Source organism: Panulirus ornatus, chromosome 40, assembly GCF_036320965.1.
Source record: "Panulirus ornatus isolate Po-2019 chromosome 40, ASM3632096v1, whole genome shotgun sequence".
Classification (NCBI taxonomy): Eukaryota; Metazoa; Arthropoda; class Malacostraca; order Decapoda; family Palinuridae; genus Panulirus; species Panulirus ornatus.
In genome coordinates this window covers 13788748-13806247 of record NC_092263.1, presented here as the reverse complement: position 1 = coordinate 13806247, position 17500 = coordinate 13788748, and the positions used below count along the sequence as shown (strand labels likewise).

General features: G+C 49.5%; 1 protein-coding gene across 9 annotated transcripts in view; it reads left to right on the top strand.

The window, feature by feature from the left end:
• LOC139761441 (pleckstrin homology domain-containing family G member 5-like) overlaps window positions 1-17500 on the top strand; it is a 593230-nt gene that overhangs the window by 397010 nt on the left and 178720 nt on the right. The gene's annotated exons all lie outside the window — the stretch shown is intronic.

The following is a 17500-nucleotide window of genomic DNA, read 5'->3' as shown; positions in this document are numbered from 1 at the left end:
CCTATCCCGGAGGAGAACGTAGCTAGAAAACGTGGTAAGTTACTCCCCTTGTTTACTGTTACATTCTAATGTGATTTACGTATGTGAAAGCTAAATAGAGATTGAATAGTACAAAGAAAATATATTTAGTAAGTTACCGCTTCAGTGGTTAACATTTTCTGCGACTGTCGCGTGGAGAAAACGTGAATAGAAAATGTACAGCCAGTAGAGTACTTAAAGGTCAACTTCAATAACTTAGGTTCAGTTTAAGTATATCTAGTCTACATCAAACAGATCTTGGAGTCTACATGTAAACCCTTGTCTTTATAATATCCTTACCTGGACAAACTTCTGGGTTGCGTATTTTCAATCCCAAAGTTTATAGAAAATGGGATGCGAGAGTATTGAGATTTTCACGTGGGGGAGGGTGTGTGTGTGTGTGTGTGTGTGTGTGTGTGTGTGTGTGTGTGTGTGTGGGTCTTTTTGTGTATGTGTGAGCGTGTGTGTGTGTGTGTGTGTGTGTGTGTGTGTGTGTGTGTGTGTGTGTGTGTGTGTGTATACTAATCACTGTCTGTATTCACGGTCATTGTATGTATACATACTTATACCTTAACCTCCATACATAGGTGGGGGTATACATATCGTATGTGTTATGATAACCCCCCTCCCCCTCCTCCCCCTCCTCCTCCCCCCTAAGTCGTTTGGATATTTTTACCCCCTCCCCCTCTCCCCTCCTCCCCTTCTTCCCCATTTGATCGATTTTGTTCTATATAAAAAAAAGTGGGGCTTCTTCCCCCATCACCCCCCCACCCACCCCGCGCCCCTTTCCCCCCTCCCCCACAGCAGTTTGTCGTGGTTTCGAACCCCCTACCCCCCCTTCCCCTCCCTCCCCTCCTCCCCTCCCCTCCGTATGATGCATTTGGCTTCCAGGAATAGCCTGCTTGTGTGTCATGTGTCATAAGGTCGTGAGGGGCGAGGTTGTGAGATGAGGGGGGGGGGGGTCGAGGAGGGGTCACACACGGTGGTTCATAGTAACCACGTAAAGGTAGTACGTTGTCTTGAACTGCTGGGTTGTGGGGGGGGGGGCAAGGGTGGGTGCTTGACCTCTTCCAACGGGTTTGATCCCCCCCCCGCCCCCCCCAGAGACACCTCAAAAACCACCCCCCCAACAAGCCCCCCTTAGATAGATTCTGACACTGTCACAGAAGGGATTTTGGTTAGCTCACATGTCTTCGTCTGTATTGATTGACGTTGTATAATGCTCTTACTGACCTCCTGCATATTGACCTGGTCATAGACCATCAGGTCTTGTGTTATCTGTCCTTCCCATATTGTACCCCAATATATCATGACCTCCCAGTACACTGTACTACTTCAAGTACACCATTGTACTCCTTGCATGGGGGGGGGGGGGATCTAAAGACCCAGGGGGGGGGGGATTTCCCTGATGCGAACACATAGAGGCAAGAAGGAAGGTTGAAGGGGGGGTTGGGGGGCCGGGGGGGTTCTGGGCTAAATATTACACCAACAGACCCCCACGTATTTTTAGACGGGAGGTCAACTGGGGTTGGGGAAAGAGGGAAGGGGGGGTTATAGTGAGGGAGAGAGGGTGGGAGGAGGAGGAGGTGGATGGGTCAGTGAAGCGAGGAGAGGGGAGAGGGGTGGGTGAGGGGAAATGTGGTTGGGGTGGGGTCGTCTCTGATCCAGTCTAACCCCCCCCCCCTTCCCCCTTTCCTCCTCCCCTCCTTTTTCCATCGAGGTCATCACAGGTCGTGGGGGGGGGGAGGGGGGGAGGCCCACGGAAGTATAGCCTAGATATTCTATTTATTCATTTATTCATTTATCTGTTTATGTATTTATTTATTGTTTTATTTATTTATTTTTTATTTGCAAGACAACAAAACTCCATCGGATTGTTTGGTGACGTAAATAGGTCGTTGTTCGTTGTGGGGTTGTGGGGGGGGGTGGGGGTGTGGTGAAGGGTTTGAGTGGGTGGGTGGGTTGTGGTGTGGGTGGGTTGTGAGGTGAGGGTGTAGGTGAGGTGGGTGTGTGTGGGTTGTGAGGTGAGGGTGTAGGTGAGGTGGGTGTGGGTGTGTGTGTGGTGAAGGTGTAGGTGAGGTGGGTGTGGGGGTGTGGTGAAGGGTTGTGGGGTGGGGGGTGAGTGGGTGGGTTGTGGTGTGGGTGGGTTGTGAGGTGAGGGTGTAGGTGAGGTGGGTGTGGGTGGGTTGTGGGGTGAGGGTGTAGGTGAGGTGGGTGTGGGTGGGTTGTGAGGTGAGGGTGTAGGTGAGGTGGGTGTGGGTGGGTTGTGAGGTGAGGGTGTAGGTGAGGTGGGTGTGTGTGGGTTGTGAGGTGAGGGTGTAGGTGAGGTGGGTGTGGGTGGGTTGTGGGGTGAGGGTGTAGGTGAGGTGGGTGTGGGTGTGTGTGTGGTGAAGGGTTGTGGGGATGGTGAGGTGGGGGGTGAGTGGGTTGTGGGGTGAGGGTGTAGGTGAGGTGGGTGGGGATGGTGGGGTTGGTTGTGGGGTGAGGGTGTAGGTAAAGGGGGTGAGGGGTGAGGTGGGGGTGTATGATAATCATCCCACACAGAGGCCATTAAGAAGTGATTACCGTAGCCCCATTTGGTTACTGAAAGGTGATTCTGCGCAGTGTGACGGTCTGTGACGTGACGTGACGCTTGCGTTGTGACGTAAAGGAGGAGGAGGACTTGCCCCCGAGCTCTGGTTTACCCCCATCCCCCAACCCCCCCTCCCCCTCGTTACCAGGTGTGGTTTGAAATGGTTCCCACCTACGTACACCCTTAACAGCCTCTAGTTAACTACCCCATTAACTAGGGGGGATGGGGAGGGGGGGGTATCTATGGGGAATGGGCGGGTCTCGGAGGTCTACTTACTCTCCCCCTCCCCCCCCTCCTCAATACGTCACCATTAACGAGAGGCTAATGGGTAAGGGGGGGAGGGGGAGGGGGAGGGAGGGGGGAAAGATGGGGGAGATAAGGGGGAGGAGGGGAGAGAGGAGGGGTGTGTGTGGGGGGGGGGGGTTGCGTCCACCACCACGTCCAATCGTCTTTTAATTACCGCTTGTTTTGTTTTGCAATTGGCGCCAAGCCCTTGTCTATCAGGGACTGGAAGCGTAACCATCCCCCCATTGGTGGGTTCTACGTCCGCCCTCGACGCTCATTGGTCGACGGTAATTCCCGGCCAGATTATGATTGGCTGGCTGGTCAAATCGCCTCTCCCGGCTAGTTAAGAGACTGAATTGGTTTGTTTGAGTGTCTGGGTTCATTGGGTCTCGGAGGGTAACTGCTGGTTTGGATGGAACTGATTTATAATTAAGAGAATATTGAGGTTTGAGTCAGTCTATTGTCATTACGTATATCCGATTGGCTGTTTACGTACCCTGTGATATATATATATATATATATATATATATATATATATATATATATATATATATATATATATATATATATATATTGGAAAGGATCACAATTTTGCGCGTGATCAAGATATTCCTATGAGTCCACGGGGAAAATGAAACACGAAAAGTTCCCAAGTGCACTTTCGTGTCATAATCACATCATCAGGGGAGACACAAGAGAGAAATATAACAGTCACTTGATATACATCGAAGAGACGAAGCTAGGACGCCATTTGGTAAACATGTGATTGTCCATGTATGTTTTGGACAGTCACATGTTTACCAAATGGCGTCGTAGCTTCGTCTCTTCGATGTATATCAACTGACTGTTATATTTCTCTCTTGTGTCTCCCCTGATGATGATGTGATTATAACACGAAAGTGCACTTGGGAACTTATCGTGTTTCATTTTCCACCGATGGATAGAAAACACACGTTTTCTTTGTTAAATAAAAAAAAAAAAGAAAACAGAGAATGGATCTTTTAAACTTGATTGTATTTTTCCCCTTAAATAATTACCATATTCCCATTCTGACCCCTCTAACCATCTCTGGCTGTTAGATATACGAGGGCGAAATTACCACAAATTTAACCACAAATTTAACCACAAATGACAGATTCGTTCTACCCCGGGGGCCCCGCCCCCTCCTGCCCCTTTGCCACAGACCGCGACCCCGGGGGGCCCCCAACAAAGAGTGATGAGTGAGCGCGGGGCGTCGAGGGATAGGCAAATTACCCTCACTCTCCCCTCTCCCTGGGGAGCTTAGATTAGGTTAATGTCCCCATAATAGACAAGGCTACAGCCTAAAGGGGCCCCGGATTCGCCAGGGGCCCCAGTGTGTGGAGGGGGGGCCCCGGATTTATGAGGGCCCCAGTGTGGAGGGGGCCCTCCCGGATTTAAGAGGGCCCCAGTGTGAAGGGGGGCCTAGATTCGCCAGGACCTAACGCGAAGGGGGCCCCCTGGATTAGCTAGGGCCTCAGTGTGAAAGGGGGGGCCCTCCCGGATTTACGAGGGCCCCAGTGTGAAGGCATTCGGGTAATCTCAGATGGCCAGGGAGGAGGTAGGGAGTGAGGGAGTTAGGGAGGTAATCTCAGATGGCCAGGGAGGGAGGTAGGGAGTGAGGGAGTTAGGGAGGTAATCTCAGATGGCCAGGGAGGAGGTAGGGAGTGAGGAAGGGTGTAGGGAGGAGGCTGGGAGAGTGATGCAATGTCATATTCTCCCTCAAGGGAGAGTAATGAGATTACCAGCGAGTGTTCATGGTTTTGAGGAGATAAACACCTCCCTCTCCCCCCCCCTCGCTCTCGCTCCCTTTCCCCCCCATTCCACCACCATCACCAACCACTCCCCCTCCCTCTCCTCCCCCTTTCCCTCCCCCCCTTCCCCCGCAGCATGGCTGGAGGGGGGAAAGGGGGAGGGTGGATTATAATGGTCAGTTCATAACTGCCTGATTGAATTAGGCCAGGCAGTGAGGGGGGGGGGGTTAAATGGTTGTGTGTGTGTGTGTGTGTGTGTGTGTGATGGGGAGGGGGTGGGAACAGCCCAGCTGTGGCCTCGTTTCCCCCAGCAGCGTCTTCAGGTCGTGGCAATCCCTTAATGTCCCAGGGAGATCACACAACCACACCCTCGCCCTCTCCCTCCTCAGCTCAACACCCCCACGCCCCCACGCACACACGCCTAAAACCACCACGCCCACCTTCCCTTCCTTCCTTCCTTCGAACGTCCATTAGGCGGTGACGCAGGGGGGGGGGGTAGGGAGGAGTGGGGGAGAGGCTCTCTTTTCGATAATGAGGTCCTCTCCCTCTCACCCCCTTCTCCCACGACGCCCCCTCTCCCTCTCACCCCCTTCTCCCACGACGCCCCCTCTCCCTCTCACCCCCTTCTCCCACGACGCCCCCTCTCCCTCTCACCCCCTTCTCCCACGACGCCCCCTCTCCCTCGCCCCTTCTCCGTTCCTCTCGCTCGCCCCCCTCCCTCTCCCTTCCTCTCCCTCGCCCCCTCTCCCTAACCCCTTCTCCCTATCCCCCCCCTCTCCCTCGACCCTTCTCCCTCGCCCCCTCTCCCTTGCCCCCCCCCCTCTCTCTCTCTCTCTCTCTCTCTCTCTCTCTCTCTCTCTCTCTCTCTCTCTCTCTCTCTCTCTCTCTCTCTCTCCCTCGCCCGCCCGCCCCCGCGCGCCCTTACAGACAGATGATGGATTGAGCAGGAGGGGTGGTGTCTTCTGGAGTACCCCCCCCCCTCCTCCCCCCTCCCTCCCTCCCTCCCCCAAGATGAAAGGAGGGAGAAGGGTAGGAGGGAGGGGGGGGTGAAGTGGTGAGGGGGGGGAGAGAGGGGGTGGAGGGGGGATTCGAACCCCGGGGCTGGCTGGCTGGAGGGAAAGTCTGGAGTGTTGTGTCACTGTTAATTAATCTGGGATATTCGTATGTCGCGCTGTCCCGTCGCTGGGATATTCGTATGTCGCGATATCCCCTCGCTGGGATATTCGTATGTCGTGCTATCCCCTCGCTGGGATATTCGTATGTCGTGCTATCCCCTCGCTGGGATATTCGTATGTCGTGCTATCCCGTCGCTGGGATATTCGTATGTCGCGATATCCCCTCGCTGGGATATTCGTACGTCGCGATATCCCCTCGCTGGGATATTCGTACGTCGCGATATCCCCTCGCTGGGATATTCGTATGTCGCGATATCCCCTCGCTGGGATATTCGTATGTCGTGCTATCCCCTCGCTGGGATATTCGTATGTCGCGCTATCCCGTCGCTGGGATATTCGTATGTCGCGCTATCCCGTCGCTGGGATATTCGTATGTCGTGCTATCCCCTCGCTGGGATATTCGTATGTCGTGCTATCCCCTCGCTGGGATATTCGTATGTCGCGCTATCCCCTCGCTGGGATATTCGTATGTCACGCTATCCAGTCGCTGGGATATTCGTATGTCGCGCTATCCCCTCGCTGGGATATTCGTATGTCGTGCTATCCCGTCGCTGGGATATTTGTGGTTTTGCCTAGCTATACCCACCCTATATAGACCTTCGAACCCACGTCCCTTGGGATGTGTGATCGCTGCCTCGTCCATACGCCACCATTCATGACGCAGTTGTCACTGTGTAAAACACAAGTTACAAAATCTACAACAACAATAACTACAACAACAACAACAACAACAACAACAATAATGTCCTAAAATGTATTTAAATGGAGGAAATCACAACTGCCATTGAGAATAGACTTGGGCACCAGAGTTTTTTTGAACATCATATGAACATTTTCTGATCAATTTTTTTCTAGGCAATTTTTTCTAAGCATTTTTTCTGGGCGTTTTTTCTGGACATTTTTTCTGGACATTTTTTCTGGGCATTTTTCTCTGGGCATCTTTTTCTGGACATTTTTCTAGGCATTTTTCTCTGGGCATTTTTTCTGGGCTTTTTTTTTGGGGGGGGCATTTTTTCTGGGCGTTTTTTTCTGGGCATTTTTTTTCTGGGCGTTTTTTCCTGGGCATTTTTTCCTGGGCGTTTTTTCTAGGCACTTTTTTAAGTGTCTTTTTTTTTAGATTACTCTACGACCAGATTGTCGTCTGGCGAAGGTTGACTTTGAACACCTCTTGTGTCGTCATCCTCAATTACGTGCTCGTCAAACCGCTGCACACCAGCACTTGAGGGAGTGGGTTGGTCAGAACACACACACACACACACACACACACACACACACACACACACACACGACGGTACGACCCTTGAGCACGACGGTACGACACCTTGAGCACGGCGAATAGGCCGTCATACCCATGGATTGACCCGTTGTGCTCAAGGGTCGTATACCGTCGTGCTCAAGGGTCGTATATATACCGTCGTGCTCAAGGGTCGTATATATACCGTCGTGCTGAAGGGTCGTATATATACCGTCGTGCTCAAGGGTCGTATATATACCGTCGTGCTCAAGGGTCGTATATATACCGTCGTGCTCAAGGGTCGTATATATACCGTCGTGCTCAAGGGTCGTACCGTCGTGGTCACGGGTCGTCCCGTCGTGCTCAAGGGTCGTACCGTCGTGCTCAAGGGTCGTATACCGTCGTGCTCAAGGTGTCGTCCCGTCGTGCTCAAGGGTCGTACCGTGTCGTGCTCAAGGTGTCGTGGCTAAGCCGAACATCCAAAATATTTGTTTGCATTCCCGTTTTCTGTGGTAGCGCCGACTGGCCGTGGGGCGGAGGGAAAACGGACGCCCCACTTTTGTGGAAAGTGACCAACTCATTACCCACAATACATTCCCCACACACTCCACCCATCCACCCCCACCTACCCCCACTCCATCTTCCACTTTCCCTGCGGCGTGTGTGGATGACGTGGAGAATTCTGACAAAGAGGCGGGTGTGCATAGCAAGGTGGAGCGAGCGGGGTGGATGATGAAGAAATGTGGAGCGCGAGAGAGAGAGAGAGAGAGAGAGAGAGAGAGAGAGAGAGAGAGAGAGAGAGAGAGAGAGAGAGAGACGAGGGGTAGGGTGGATGGGGGGTGTGTTAGAGTGCGGGGTAGTGGGGGGGGGGGATGGATGGGGTGGTGGTTGGGGGGGTGTTAATGGGGGGGGGTGGGGTAGGGGGGGGGTGTTAGACCTGGCGTTGTCACGCTCGTCAAACATCAGTCATCCAGTGGCAGTGTTACCACACCGGCGTGGAGACCTTGGCTACCTTAGTTTGTGTGTGTGTGTGTGTGTGTGTGTGTGTGTCTTGATAGAACCCCATCTTAAGAGAGGCAAGTGAGTGTGGCTTTGAGTGGGGGGGGTGGGGTGGGAGGGAAGGGGGGTTGGCTGATGTGAGAGTGTGTGGTTGGGAGAGAGAGAGAGAGACAGAGAGAGAGAGAGAGGAGAGAGAGAGAGAGAGAGAGAGAGACTATATGGCCCTGGGAAGTGAGGGAGCGAGTGTGTGTGTGTGTGTGTGTGTGTGTGTGTGTGTGTGTGTGTGTGTGTGTGTGTGTGTGTAGGGCTGTGTATTTGGCACACGTGTTAAGAACTCGCGGTAAATACAGGTGTCGTATGACTTCAGGTTTTCCTGCTGGCACGGTGTGTCTTACATATATATATCTCTCTCTCTCACACACTGTCACACTCTCTCACACTCTCTCTCTCTCTCTCTCACCCACTCTCTCACACACTCTCTCACACTTTCATACACTCTCACACACTCTCCCCCACACACACTCACTCTCTCACACACACACACACACACACTCTCTCACACACACTCTCTCACACTCTCACACACACTCTCTCACACTCTCACACACACTCTTTCACACAGTCTCACGCACACTCTGACACACTCTCTCAGACACACACTCTCACACACTCTCTCTCTCACACTCTCACACAATCTCACACTCTCACTCACTCTCACACACACACTCTCATGTGGTCTGGTCCCCAGGTTGTATTTGCCACAATCATAGCCCATAGCCCCAGTTGTGGGGTGTGTGTGTGTGTGTGTGTGTGTGTGTGTGTGTGTGTGTGTGTGTGTGTGTGTGTTGTACCGTCTTTTTACCAAGAGCCATTGTGGTGATGTGGGGGTGGGGGGGAGGTGGCTGGGGGAGGGGAAGGGGGGGGGGTGTCCGGTTTCTGGAAGACCCAGCTGTAGAAAACGGGGTGTGTGGTGGTGGTGGTGGTGTGGGGTCTCACTGTTCAGCGCCTGCGTACAGACCGTTCTCACGCGGTCTCTTCTGTGGTCTGGATTCGAAACCTCCGTAGAGAACGGGGTGCGTGTGTGTCCGTGTGTGTATATTAGTATTGAACAGACCCTCGTGCGTTGAACATAGACGAAGGGACTGGGTTCTACTGAACAGCAGTGCCAGAACTATGCATGGTGAACAGCGACGACATAAATGGCTTGTATGATGAACAGTGACATGATATAATTATGATGAACACCAGTGTCAGAACTGTGTACGGTGAACAATGACATAATATAACACGTATGATGAACACCAGTGTCATGACTGTGTACAGTGAACAGTGACAATATAACACGTATGATGAACACCAGTGTCATGACTGTGTACAGTGAACAGTGACATAATATAACACGTATGATGAACACCAGTGTCATGACTGTGTACAGTGAACAGTGACATAATATAACACATATGATGAACACCAGCGTCATGACTGTGTACGGTGAACAATGACATGATATAACATGTATGATGAACACCAGTGTCATGACTGTGTACGGTGAACAGTGACATGATATAACACGTATGATGAACACCAGTGTCATAACTGTGGATGATGAACAGCGATAGTGATCTGCATAGTGAACACCTGTGTTGTATATAATGCAAAGTAACCAACACTCCCTCCGTTCATTATGAACATTGGAGGCACTGCATTATGTATTGAACACGTCCATTATGAACATTGGGGGCACTGCATTGTGTATTGAACACGCCCATTATGAACATTGGAGGCACTGTATTGTATATTGAACACGCCCATTATGAACATTGGAGGCACTGCATTGTATATTGAACACGCCCATTATGAACATGGGAGGCACTGTATTGTATATTGAACTCGCCCATTATGAACATGGGAGGCACTGCATTGTGTATTGAATACGTCCATTATGAACATTGGAGGCACTGCATTGTGTATTGAACACGCCCATTATGAACATTGGAGGCACTGCATTGTGTATTGAACACGCCCATTATGAACATGGGAGGCACTGCATTGTATATTGAACACGCCCATTATGAACATGGGAGGCACTGTATTGTGTATTGAACACGCCCATCACCACGGACAGTTGGCGGACGTGAACGTAGCGAGAACCTTGATATGACATGCGTGTTGCCCACTTCTTTGTGACGAGTATTCAGTGCCGAGTTCAATATCGGAATATTCTAGCGGGGGCAATACACATATACATATGTATATATACACATATATATATATATACACCTATGTGTATATGATTCACTAGTGAATAGCCCGCCCATTTTGCTTAGTGGTTTATGGTGTATTATGTGAGTGTGTATGTGTGTACGCGTCACTGCAACCACCATAGCTTCATCGCAAGGAATAACCTAATTGGAGAAGAGTGAAGTAATTGGCTGGATCCTATTAAAGGTAGGTAACCCACGCGTCTATGTAGTGGGGGTCCCGATTCCCTATGTAGGATTTTTGGTCTTGTGTTGAGGGTATTAGAAATTGGGTTGGGGTGGTAATTGGACTGTGATAGAAATTGGGTGATGTAATAGGGGTTTAACTAGAAATTGGGTGGTTTCCTATGATTGTATTCTAAATTGGGTTAAGTAATAGGACTAGAAATTGGGTGATGTAATAGGGGTTTAACTAGAAATTGGGTGGTTTCATAGGATTGTATCTTAAATTGGGTTAAGTAATAGGACTAGAAATTGGGTGATGTAATAGGATTGTAATTCGAAATAGGGTTACGTAATAGGACTATAAATTGGTTAAGGTAATAGGATTATACTCGAAATTGGTTGAAGTAATAGGAAGATACTAGCAGCTAGCCTGTGTGGTAATAGGAATGCATTAGAAACTAGATGAAATAATAGGAATGGGCTAGTAATTGGATGATGTAATAGGAATGGACTAGTAATTGGATGAGGTAATAGGAATGGGCTAGTAATTGGATGAGGTAATAGGAATGGGCTAGTAATTGGATGATGTAATTGTCATAGTGTATTAGCACTATTGACTAAAACACTGGGGAACTTGTGGGTTAAAAGTCGTAGTAACAAACACATTTGCATATTGATCATTCCTTTATGTGTTCATGTATATCACACGACTGAACATTCTCTCTCTCTCTCTCTCTCTCTCTCTCTCTCTCTCTCTCTCTCTATCTATCTATCTATCTATCTATCTATCTATCTATCTATCTAACCCTTTCACTTAACTATACGAGCGCGTTGACACACACACACACACACACACACACGCAATAATAGCGTAGAGGCGTGGAGTTGGTGGGGGGGGGGGGTAAAACTGCTTGTTTTGATCGACCAACTGCATGGCCACAACGAGGTCAGAGGTAGTTAGGCCACAGGGTAGTTCCAGTGGCAGACGAGAGGTTGAAATAGAGTCGTCAGGTTTTAGGTAGGGATATGACAAGGAAAATTCCAATGTGTTTACGTTGTAAATGGGACACACACACACACACACACACACACACACACACACACACACACACACACACACATGTAAACCACCGTAGTCTGTGTATACCACGATACTTGTAATAGTTGTCGTATGTAATATTCTCCAAAGTTTTGGTGTATGACACATCATTTCGAAGGCCTTCTGTCCATTTTTTGTTTATGCACTGAAGATCGTGTCCGTGTATGTCATCTGTCAGTGAATAACTCGTGTATAACCAGAGGGTGTGTGTGTGATGAATAACTTGACCCCTGGGAAGGTAGAGGCATTGCCATGTCAGAGGTCGACCCATGATGAGGTCGCCCCACACAGGGTTCATTTTTTTTTCTACGAGGATTATGGGTTGTGGGTGACTACAACCCGGGTTATTCGTACGTCTGTCATGGCAACGCTTGTCAAGAGGACTTGTTGGAAAAGCTGTCAAGAAGAAGTTCATAGTGTTGTCAAAGAACTGGCAAGGGGTCAAGGACGTCGCAGAGCTGCCAAGGCGAACTGTCATGAGTCTAACAAGGCGATCGAGGACCAGACGAAATGACCCGTTGAAGACCTTTCCAGGAGAAAAAAGAAATATCAAAAAACCTGGAAAAGATGAGGGGGAGAAGGGGGGGTGGGGGGAGAGGGGTGTGGGGGTGAGGATCACACACCTCTCTCTCTCTCTCCTGTTGGTCTGTTGGCTGCAACGGCGGATCGGCCCACCATTTGTGCAGCGCCACGTCGCAGCCAAGTCCACCGTCGCGCGATGAGGGTGTGTCTGCGTTGGTGTCCGGGAGTTTTTCGTTCGTATCTTCGTCACAAGTGGGTCGTTAGGACTCATATTCGGCTGGGTGATGGTCGGTGATGAGACACATCTGCGTGACGAGTTTGGTGAAGGTTACGCTAGTACTTAACGAGTTATTTACTTTGTAATTAGTCGATGAATGGCCATGTGTCAATGCTCGTTCACCGTTACAGACGAGAATAGAACTTATCACCGCTGCTGATAACGAATATGATGAACATACATGATAAGGCGCGTGTGACATTTGGACTCGCCTACCACCTCAAGGTGTAGTTTATACAATCCTCTCACCACTCCATAACCCCGAATTAAGTATAGATGACCACACACACACACACACACACACACACACACACACATACACACAGATACATATACACACGCTCACACTCACATATCATTATGTAAGTGCCATACATACAGTGGCATTGTTTGTTAATGGAGAGAAACAAAAGGATATTATAATAAAGTTGGATACATTTTCCCTTGGGACGTCGTTAAGGGTGAGATGGTAACAATGGAAGAGAGCAAGACTGGACCTTACGTGAGGGTTGTCTCTCTCTCTCTCTCTCTCTCTCTCTCTCTCGCCACCAACACTAGACCCCCTCAACACTACTTCTTCCCCACCAACCAACCACCCAAACACCACTTCCCCCCACCAAACCACTGCCATTAAACCACACACACGGCCACTTACACTCCTAACTACCCCCACCCCCCCTCCTTTCCTCCTCCCACCCACCCACCTCCGCCACCCAACACCAGCCCCACCCAATCTCCCCCCCCCCACCACAACTCCCCCTCCCTCCCTCCCTCCCTCCACCACCACAGGAAGCTTCTGGAACCACCACCACCACAAGGACACGATGGTAACGACGGCCTTGTGGGCGAGACGCCCTCACACTGGAGAACTGTGTTAGCAACGGTTCTCTCTCTCTCTCTCTCTCTCTCTCTCTCTCTCTCTCTCTCTCTCTCTCTTGCAGTTTGCGGTGAGGCAGTACCTCTCTCTCTCTCTCTCTCTCTGTCTCTCTCTCTCTATGTCGTGGGATCGTTCTTGTGTGGCGGCTGCGACAGCGACGACACGCTGCTCGCCTCGTCGTGTGTCTGTCGTCCCGCCAGGAGGAGAAGAGGGAGGGGGAGGGGGGTCGTTTGTTGGGGGTGGGGGAGAGGGTTGGGGTAGTTTGTCGTGTCTCAAGGGGGTCGTTTGTTGGGGGATGGGGGAGGGGGTTGGGGTAGTTTGTCGTGTCGTCGAGAGGGGGGGGGGGGAAAGAGTCGTTTGTTGGGGGGTGGAGGTAGTTTGCCGTGTCGTTCTGGGGTTGTTTGTGTTGTATTTAGATGAGTCGTGTGGCGGGTTGTTAGGTGTGTTCGCTCGTTTTGTCGTGGGTCGTTAGCGTGGTCGTTGAGGGGTTAGTTCGTTCATGTGTCGTAGTTAGCGCGGGTGTGGTTTCGTGGTTTGTTCGTTCGTGTGTCGGTTTGCTGGAGACATTGAAAGCCATTTGTTTAGAAGTGACTTGTGAAACATGAGTGTTTATGTGTCTTGTGTTTCCTCAGTGATGTGTGAGTCTGTCTCTCTCTCTCTCTCCCTCTCTGGTTTGCGTTGCGTCTTGAGGAGGAGGAGGAGGTGGAGGAAGAAGAAGAGGAGGAGGAGGAAGAGGAGGAGGAGGAGGAGGAATGGGAGGAGGAGGAGGAGGAGGAGGAGGAGGAATGGGAGGAGGAGGAGGAGGAGGAGGAGGAGGAAGAAGAAGAAGAAGAAGAAGAAGGAGGAGGAGGAAGAAGAGGATGAGGAGGAATAGGAGGAGGAGGAGTGGAAGAAGAAGGAGGAGGAGGAAGAAGAAGAAGAAGAAGGAGGAGGAAGAAGAGGAGGAGGAGGAGGAGGAATAGGAGGAGGAGGAAGAAGAAGAGGAGGGGGAAGAAGAAGAAGAAGAAGAAGAAGGAGGAGGAGGAAGAAGAGGAGGAGGAGGAGGAATAGAAGGAGGAGGAAGAAGAGGAGGAGGAGGAGGAAGAAGAAGAAGGAGAAGGAGGAGGAAGAAGAGGAGACAGGAGACTCCAAGTCCTTTAAATGGGTAACGTTAGGACACCATACCACACACACACACACACACACACACACACACACACACATGACAATCCTTTGGTTCCTATTACCTCCCACAGCCCCTGGACACTACGGGTGACCTCCTAACAACCCCGTTCGGTAGTTGGTGCAGACCACCGAAGCTAACGACGTCGTTCGGTTGGTGAAGACGGGCCTTACCCTACCACCTCCCTCCCTCCTTCTCAAATGGGTCATCTAAAGAATATCTGATGATTCTGTCGTTGGGTTTAGGTAGTTCGGCCGTTTAGGTGGGAGGGGGACTTTAACGACCCTGGTTGAGGGTACTTCGATGAGACACCAAACAACCAACACCTAACCACCCAACCACCTGTCGCTTGTAGAGATAACCTACGTCTGTTCATCTCAAGCTTCAAGTCTTGTGTCTTAAAAGGAAACTTTTGATGATGTACGTCAATATATATAAATGTGTATGAGAGCTTTGGACACGTGTGACACGTATTTCAAAAGAAAATAATTGATAATCAATTATGATGATAATGATAATGACAGTTATAAATGGTCTATTGAATTAAATGCTTTCAAGGGATGAATGATTGTGTACAGATGATACACTAAGTATAGACTTGGGGTATACAGTATATACATTAAGGGTAAAGGGTATTCATACAACCATGTATACTCTATTTTTAGCATTTCTGTACTAAAGGAGATGTTTCTAGTACCGATGATTACATTCTAATTACAACGATGATTACATTCTAATTACAACGATGATTACATTCTAATTACAACGATGATTACATTCTAATTACAACTATGATTACATTCTAATTACAACCTTTTTTTTTAATGTTGTTAACCCAAGTGTATGTACTTCCCCATTTGAATCGACGTAGGAGAATTGATTTAAGGTCCTTTAAGTTCATACGGAAACGAATTAGTAAGTTAATACGAGCAAATATATACATAATTATCTTAGTGTATGCAAATATATACATAATTATCTTAGTGTATGCAAATATATACATAATTATCTTAGTGTATGCAAATATATACATAATTATCTTGGTGTATGCAAATATATACATAATTATCTTAGTGTATGCAAATATATACATAATTATCTTAGTGTATGCAAATATAACCATTGTAGTCTTTCCACATTGTGTTCGTAAGTCAATAATGTCATATTGAATCAATGTAATTATAGGTTTACATATTTCCGGTAGGCTATTATGATAATGTAAATGATATCAGGGCGTAAGTGGAGCAGGTGTGTAAATTGACGTAGTGTGTAAATGAGATGGTGGTGGTTTCTCAGTAAATGAAATTGTAAATTGGAAATGATCATGATAGAAAGTGTTTATTGATGGTAATTGAGCATTTCATGTCTGCTCCAGATAAGTGTTACGTGTGTCTAATTGATGATGGAGGTTGTGAGGTGTTACCGGACTCTCATTCCTCCCTCCCTCCCTCCCTCCTCCTCACTCCTCCCTTCTCCCTCCTCTCCCTCCTCCCCATGGGGAGGTGAAAAGTCACCTTCGGGGAGGTTGTATCGCTGGGGACAACGTCAGACGCCCCCAAAATAAAGGAAGAAGTACATACACACACACACACACACACAACAGACACCACACACACACACACACACACACTTACACACACACACACACACACACACACACACACACACACACACACACACACACACACACGAACCTTGTCGTACATGATTTTGGTAAGGTCAGGGGAGTGTGGTGTGGTGTGTCCCCCCTTGACCTTACCTCCCCCAGATAAGGTCAAAGGGATGGCTGGCGGACACGCCTCGCCTCTCTCTCTCTCTCTCTCTCTCTCTCTCTCTCTCTCTCTCTCTCTCTCTCTCTGCTGGAAAAAGTGAGGTGGGTGATGGGTGGGTGAGGTGATGGGTGGGTGAGGGGAGGAAGGAAGGGGGAAGTAGTGCAATGCTGTAGCCGGGCCGGTCAACAACCCCTCCTCCTCCCCCTTCCCCTTCCCCCCCTCCCCCTCCCCCTTCCCCCTCCCCCCTTCACCTGTCAACATGCCAAGGGCCACATGTCACCTGGAGGAGTTTTGAGAATCCTCTGGGGCCCTCCCTTGGCGTTGGCTGGACATGCCCTTTTGACCGGGGTCTTTGGAGTGAGGAGTAGATGGGGGGGGGTGAGGGGAGAGGAGGGGAGTGAGTGAGGGGGTGGGAGGTGAAGGTGGGAGGGGGAGATGAGGAGGGGAGAGGGGGTGGAGGGAGGGGATGTCGTCTTCATCATCCCTTTCGCATGAGACTTGAGTTTGAAATATGTCGTGGGTCGTAGGGTGGAGGGGAGGGGGGGGCGACCTGGAGACTCCCCCCCCCTTCACCCCCTCACCCCCTCACCTCCTCTTGACCCCCATCTCCTGACAGCACTTCACTACTGGAAATGACAAGGTCTGATTTTCACATGTAGGAATGGAGGTACAAGATGCCCATATTACACCTATGTCCTTTACATGTTTTTTTTTTTTCTCTCGTATTTAAAGATGTATCAAGTGAAGCTTTCAGCCATATATATATATATATATATATATATATATATATATATATATATATATATATATATATTTATATATATATATTGGAAAGGATCACAAATTTGCGCGTGATCAAGATATTCCTATGAGTCCACGGGGAAAATCAAACACGAAAAGTTCCCAAGTGCACTTTCGTGTAATAATCACATCATCAGGGGAGACATGGGAATATATATATATATATATATATTTGCTGAAGCGCTTTCTTGTATTTCAACAGGAAGGCGCTTAAAGCAGTTGATACATAAACACACGAGGTTTAAGATGGCGACGGATGCTTCGACTGCAAAGAAAACGGGTTGTGTGTGTGTGTGTGTGTGTGTGTGTGTGTGTGTGTGTGTGTGTGTGTGTGTGTGTGTGTGACGTATTCGTCGATATTGATTCTCGTCACCTCAGAGGGGGGGGGGGTGTCGAGTGGCGCAGGGTGGGGGGGGGTGTCGAGTGGCGCAGGGGGGGTGGGGGGTGTCGATGAAGGGGTGGATGGACGCCCACAGGTCGATCGGCAGCAGGTCGACGCTGGTTAGTGT